Source organism: Herpailurus yagouaroundi, unplaced genomic scaffold, assembly GCF_014898765.1.
Source record: "Herpailurus yagouaroundi ecotype Mexico unplaced genomic scaffold, PumYag 142, whole genome shotgun sequence".
In the NCBI taxonomy this organism is placed as follows: Eukaryota; Metazoa; Chordata; class Mammalia; order Carnivora; family Felidae; genus Herpailurus; species Herpailurus yagouaroundi.
The window spans coordinates 10003900-10010963 of record NW_024412397.1 but is presented as its reverse complement, the minus strand read 5'-3'; the positions used below and the strand labels follow the sequence as shown (position 1 = coordinate 10010963).

The 7064-nt window shown below is 40.3% G+C and overlaps 1 pseudogene; it reads left to right on the top strand.

The window, feature by feature from the left end:
* Positions 1-1966: 1966 nt before the first annotated feature.
* On the top strand, positions 1967-2569 carry LOC121032616 (60S ribosomal protein L9-like; annotated as a pseudogene).
* Positions 2570-7064: the final 4495 nt, after the last annotated feature.

The following is a 7064-nucleotide window of genomic DNA, read 5'->3' as shown; positions in this document are numbered from 1 at the left end:
TAAGAGTGAAACCATATGGTATCTGTCTTTCTCTGTATGGCTTATTTCAACAAGTGAAATACTTTCAAAAACACAACACATGATTTTTATCTTTTCTGCTCTGATAATTTTTTTAGACTGTAATTGGTGCCTGGTTGATCTACATATTTCATTAAGTAATGAAAATAAATTCTTCCTGTTACATTTATAGCTCTCTGAATCGTAAAACAGAAAAATTATCTTTCTTGTTACCTCAGCTCAGTGTCACCCAGTCTACCAAAATTGAGGATGGAGAAAGCTTTTCAGTCACCTTATCCCATTTAATTTTCATTGGAGATTATCAAAACTCCTTAAAAGTTCATGAGTTTGTTCCTTTAAATAAGTGGACTTCCCTTTATAAATGCTAAATCATGAGCAAAAAATCCCTTGGCTTTCAGGTTGTGGGATTATAGCAGATTATGTACTTAAAAGCCTCCCTGAAACTTTCTTTCCTCCTCCACTTTTACTATAACAGAAAACATAAGCGACATACTTTCATATTACAATGGAGCTCATAAAAATAAGAGGAATTCCAAGGACCCAAACAATAAAGAGGAAATGAAACCTAAAGTATTAAAACCTTTCTCGTGTATGAAAATAATGTGTAATCTTGGGAATGTCGGAGCTGTATGGCCAATGCACATCTAGAGATAGGGTATGAGGCTTAAGGGGAAACACTAGACTGATTTGGAAATGAAACCCATTAACACCAAATTCTTGAAGAATATATCATTGAAATGGCAAACTAGGGGTGCCTGGGTGGCTCAGTCAGTTGAGCATCCGACTTCTGCTCAGGTCATGATCTCACAATCCGTGGGTTCGAGCCCCGTGTCGGGCTCTGTGCTGACAGCTCAGAGCCTGGAGCCTGTTTTGGATTCTGTGTCTCCCTCTCTCTCTGCCCCTCCCCTGCTCATGCTCTGTCTCTCTCTGTCTCAAAAATAAATAATAATAAAAAAAAACATTAAATTTTTTTTTTAAAAGAGAAAGAAATGGCAAGCTAAAATAAAATGGATAACCAATATGTGGTTGTTACGAGCTGATTTGTATCTCCCTCCAAATTAAGATGGTGAGGTCTTAATATCTCATTGGAGCCACAGTTTGTGGTACTTCGTCATGGTCACCCTGGCAAACTAATACATCTTTGGGTAGGGAAAACCTTGTGGTCTTGGAATCCCTTGCCTTAAATATTAGCATAAAGTATGGGTACAATATTGTGATGCTACTTCGGTGAGAGGGTTATAACCAACTCACTAGATTTGGTGCTGTTCCACAGATAAAGCCTTGACAAAGATGAACTCACAACTTCAAATTACAAACCCTAGGGGCACGCGGCTGGCTCAGCTGGTTAAGCATCCGACTCTTGATTTTGGCTCAGGTCGTGATCTCAGGGTTCGTGAGATGGCTTTGCACTGCCAGCAGATGCTCCTGAAATTCTCCCTCTCTCCCTCTCTCTCTCTGCCCTTCCCCCGCTGGTGCACCTGTGTGTGGTCCGTCTCTCTCTCTCTCTCTCTCTCTCTCTCTTTCTCTCTCTCTCAAAATAAATAAATAAACTTACAAAAATTATAAACCCTGGAAGGAAATAATCTACCGTAGGCAAGAGACACGTGATACCACATCCTGAAAAAAGTAAATCGTCAAGGAATTATTGTCTTTAAATAATAATTTATAATATGTCTTTATAAAAATAAGTTTAAAATCATTAAAGATATAAAAGTGGTGGGGGAACAACATAAATAGATGCCTAGTGCAAAAAGTCATTTTTAAAAATAAAACCAAGGCTGGAAATAAAAAGAATAAAAGGAAAAAAATAAATTATGTGTAAAGCTGTAGAATACATTAATATGAGAAAAAGCAGAGTTAATTAAACTGTATACATTGGAATTTGTCCTGATGCAATGAAGGATTAAAAGATGACAGTATGACTCTTTTGGCCACATCTACTGTGAGAATGAAGACCACTCTCAGCAATCAGACTGTCCACATTCCAGAAAATGTCGATGTCACCCTGAAGGGATGCAGTGTTAATGTGAAGGATCCCAGAGGAACCCTGTGAAGGGACTTCAATCACATCAATGTAGAACTCAGTCCCATTGGAAAGCAAAAGAAAAGGCTCCAAGTTGATAAACGGTGGGGAAATCAGAAAGAACTGGCTACTGTTTGCTCTATCAGTAGTCATGTATAGAACAGGGTCAAGGGCATTACTCTGGGCTTCTGTTACAAGATGAGATCCGTGTATGCTCACTTCCCCATCAACGTTGTTATTCAGGAGAATGCTTCTCTTGCTGGAATCCAAAATTCCTTGGGTGAAAAGACACCCGCAGGGTTTGGATAAAGCCAGGTGTTGTTTGTTCACTATCTCAAGTCCAGAAAGATGAATTAATTCTCGAAGGATTGCTTCAGTTGCACCTGTATCATATTGAACTTGGTATCAGCAAGACACAACAGTTAAAAACAAGGATATCAGAAAATTTGTAGATGGTATCTATGCTTTTGAAAAAGGAACAGGTCAACAGATGAATAAGATCTAAGTTGGCCAGCTACAGAAACAGCAAGATGCTGGATGATTTTTCAGACTTATTTGTGATATTTAAAATGTTTATTAGGGGCGCCTGGGTGGCGCAGTCGGTTAAGCGTCCGACTTCAGCCAGGTCACGATCTCGCAGTCCGTGAGTTCGAGCCCCGCGTCAGGCTCTGGGCTGATGGCTCAGAGCCTGGAGCCTGTTTCCGATTCTGTGTCTCCCTCTCTCTCTGCCCCTCCCCCGTTCATGCTCTGTCTCTCTCTGTCCCCAAAATAAATAAACGTTGAAAAAAAAATAAATAAATAATAAAATAAAATTTTTATTAAAATTTTTTTAACGTTTGTTTATTTTTGAGAGAGAGAGAGAGAGAGAAACAGAGTGTGAGCAGTGGAGGGGCAGAAAGAGAGGGAGACACAGAACTGGAGGCTGGTTCCAGGCTCTGAGCTGTCAGGATAGAGCCCGACACGGGGCTCCAACTCATGAACTGTGAGATCACGACTGGAGGCAAAGTCAGAGCGTAACCGTCTGAGTCACCCAGGCGCCCCTTATTTGTGATATTTTAAAGATGCAATAAATATTGATTTGAGGGGAAAAAATGACATTATGAAAGACAACTTAAAAGACAGCATAAAAAAGATGAGGAATCCCAACATATTTCCACCAGAAATCCCAGAGAGGAGGAGAGATTGGGAAAAGTAATATTTAAAAAAAATATAGTATGTGAGAATTTTCCAGAATTCATATGGAGCTTTAGTTTTAGTAAGCACACAATCTAACGTGAGAAATTTAAAAATATATAGAGAATAAGGAGCTTTCAGAACACCAAAGACAAAGAGTATGTCATAAAAGCAACCCTAAACGTAGAGATTATATACAAATAAATAGCAATTAAATACTTTAACAGAAACAAAAAGCCAAGATATGCTGTTACAACACCTTACCATGCAAATCAAAGACACTTTCAGATAGAAACCACTGCTAAAATACCCGTGTGGGAAAAACCACTGAGTTAGATAGCTCTCAACGTAAGAGTTATCAAAAAGAACACATATAAAGTGCATGGAAAACGATAGCAAAGACACTGTTAAACGTTTGAATATATCTAAAAGGCATTGATTGCATCATGCCAGAAAATTAATTGTAACGTCTAATTTGAAGGGCTATCAAGTGGAACTAAATACCAGGGGAAGGCAAGGGGAGGGCAAGCTGCAATGGCAGATGGAAGGAAATGAATTCGATTTAAAACATTTTCAGACGGGGCACCTGGGTGGTTCAGTCTGTCAGGCATCCAACTTCAGTTTAGGTCATGTTCTCACAGTTTGTGATTTCGAGCCCCGACTCGGGTTCTCTGTTACCAGCACAGAGCCAGCTTCGGATCCTCTGTCTCTCTGCCCCTCCCCTGCTTACGTGCATGCTCTCTCTCTCTCAAAAATAGATTAAAAGATTTTTTCTTAAACGAATAATAATTTTTTCAGATATTTTTGTTGTTTTATTGTTGCTGTTTAGGAAGATATTAATTAATATTCAATGTGTCAAGTCAAATATTATTTTTTATCATTTTATTAACATTTAATAAAGTGATATGTATCCTTTTAATGAATACATCTATTTTCCCAAATTGACTACACTTGTGCAACCAGCCCCCAAATCAAGAAATAGAATATTACCAGCACCACAAAGCCCTGTCCTTTGGGCTTTCTTTTTTTAAATTTTTTAAAAATATTTTTATTTATTTTTGAGAGAGAGAGAGAGAGAGAGAGAGAGACAGAGACAGAGACAGAGCATGAGTCGGGGGAAGGACCAAGAGAGAGGGAGACACAGAATCCAAATCAGGCTTCAGGCTCTGAGCTGTCAGCACAGAGCCTGACGCGGGGCTCGAACTCACGAACCATGAGATCATGACCTGAGCCGAAGTCGGGCGTTTAACCAACTGAGCCACCCAGGCGCCCCTCCATGATTTCTTATAATCGTTCCTTCCCCATGGAAAAACAACTAGATTTGGGATCACTTAAATTAGATTGTCCTATTTTGTCCTATATTTGAATAGAATTACCCTGTAAGGCTTTTTGGCTTACCTTGTTCAAAATAATATCTTGTGATATGCACTCGTATTGTGCACAGCATTGTAAATGACTTACATCATTGCTGTACCTTCCTTTTGCGTCAATGCATTGTCATTTATCTATTCCTCTCCTGATGGACATTTGTGTCTAGTTTGGGGCCCCCGGGGAAAACTGGGCCATATGCATAATGCTCCTATGAATATGTTTTTTCACCAGCGTACGGACACATTTCTTTTGGATTTATATCTAGGAGTGACATTGCTTGGTAACAGGGTAAGTGTATTTTTAACTTTAGTTGATGCTGACAAGCAGTTTTTAAAAATGCCAATTTCCACTCCCACCAGCAGTTTATGAGAATGTGGTTGCTGAGCACATCGTCCCTGATCCTTGATAGTTGCTCATGTTTTTATTTTAGTAAATCTGATAAATGTGTACAGACATTACATTGTGTTTTTAGCGTGCAGTTCTCTGATAGCCAGTGAAGCTAACGACTTTTTAACATAGTTATTAGACATGTGGATGTTCTTTGTGAGATGTTGTTCAAGTCTGTGACTATTTTTCTTTGGGCTGTCTTTTTTTATTTTTTTATTACTTTTTTAAAGAAGTTCTTTATATATCCTGGGCCCCCACATATTGGTGGATATGTGCGTTGGAACTATTTTCTTCTCTGTTGATGATGTCGTCTCTTTTTTCACGGTGTCTAAATTTGTTATCTTTTTTTAGTTTATTTATTTATTTTGAGAGACAGAGCATGCACCAGTGGGGGGAGTAACAGAGAGAAAGGGAGAGAGAATCCCAAGCAGGTTCCCTGAAGTCCGCACAGAGCCGGACACTGGGCTCAAACCCACAAACCGTGAGATCAGGACCTGAGCAGAAATCAAGAGTTGGATGCTTAACACACTGAGTCACCCAGGCGCCCCTAAATTTCATATCTTCTGATGTCTAACAAATGACACCCAAACTTGCAGTTTAAAAACTAAATCATCAGTGTAGCCTCTCATCAATCTTTGGCTGGACTCCACTGGATCGTCAGTCTGGCCTGAGGCAAACTCGGGTGATCTTGGTTGGCCTCATACACGTGTCAGTGGCAATCTTGGGGCTCACTGACCACTGGTGTGTTGCCTCAGTTCTTCAGGTATCCCTTCATTCTCCAGCAGATGAGCTTCAGCCCAGGCACTTGGTGGCCACAGGGTTTCAAGTACAGGACAGAAGTGTAAGGCTTGATGTGTAAGAATGGATGCTCGTTTCTCTCTTGCTTTTCTATTCTATTTTTTTTTCAAAGATTTTTTGAAGTTTATTTATTTTGAGAGAGAGAGAGAGAGACAATGAGCATGAGCAGGGAAGGGGCAGAGAGATGGGGAGAGAGAGAACCCCAAGCAGGCTTTGCACTGTCATCGCAGAGCCTGACACAGGACTTGGACTCCGTACTGCAAGATCACGACCTAAGCTGAGAACAAGAGTTGGACACGGAAGCCACTGAGCCTCCAAGGAGCCCCTCTTACTTTGTGTATTCCAGCATCCGGTTTGGCCAAACAGAGGTATGTGGTCAACCTGGCTTCCAGTGGAGGCAAAACAGATTCTACATACTGATGACAGATCTGCAAGGTCACACTGAATGGATGAGACTGCAGGGGGAGGAAGAATGTGTACATTTTTACAAGCTCCGCTTTTCTGTCTCTGGCCACAAATATTGCATCCTAGCCTCATGCAAAATACACTCACCCTCATCTGTGGTCCCCAAATCCTCCTCAAATTGTGGCATAAGGCTTAATGTCCAAAATTTTACAATCTGTGTTACATTTGACTGTAATGCTTCAGATATGCTGCTTTCCATCTGTGGAGTCCAAACTATAACACTCATTACTTACCAACGTCACAAGCCACTATGCAGTGGTGATGAAGCATCAACACGATTGTAACAGACACTCCCGTTCCCAAACAGGAAGAACAGGAAGTACACAGCAATCTGTAGTCCACAGGTGTTCTGGATTTCCACAAGGTAAAAGTTAACAAGACACTGATCTCTGGGGACGAGAAACATCCCTTGAATAAACCCTGATTCTGGGTCTTGGAAATGCGAGCCGGATATAATAGCAAAACTGAGAATGAAAGCCAATGAAATCCAAGTCATTTCAATGGAGAAAATAAGCAGGCACATATGTACAGCTGTGTGGCTGTTTTCTCTTGCTTTCAGACTCTACAGATTTGGGGGCTTGGAGGTCTTTTTGAATGGTGATCAATCTTGGTCACTTTTGTTCCATGCTGGCAGTCCTTTTGCTCTACAAGTCTTTTAAAATTATGGATCAGAACTTGTGCTTTGGGGAAGATGGACTAGAGACAATTTTTTTTCTCCCTCTAAGTACAACTAAAAACCCTGGATATTACATATAAAACAACATGAGACCCTGAAAGGTAGAGAGAAAGAAAACTAACGAGAGATGTTGGGACTTCAAAATGATGGGGA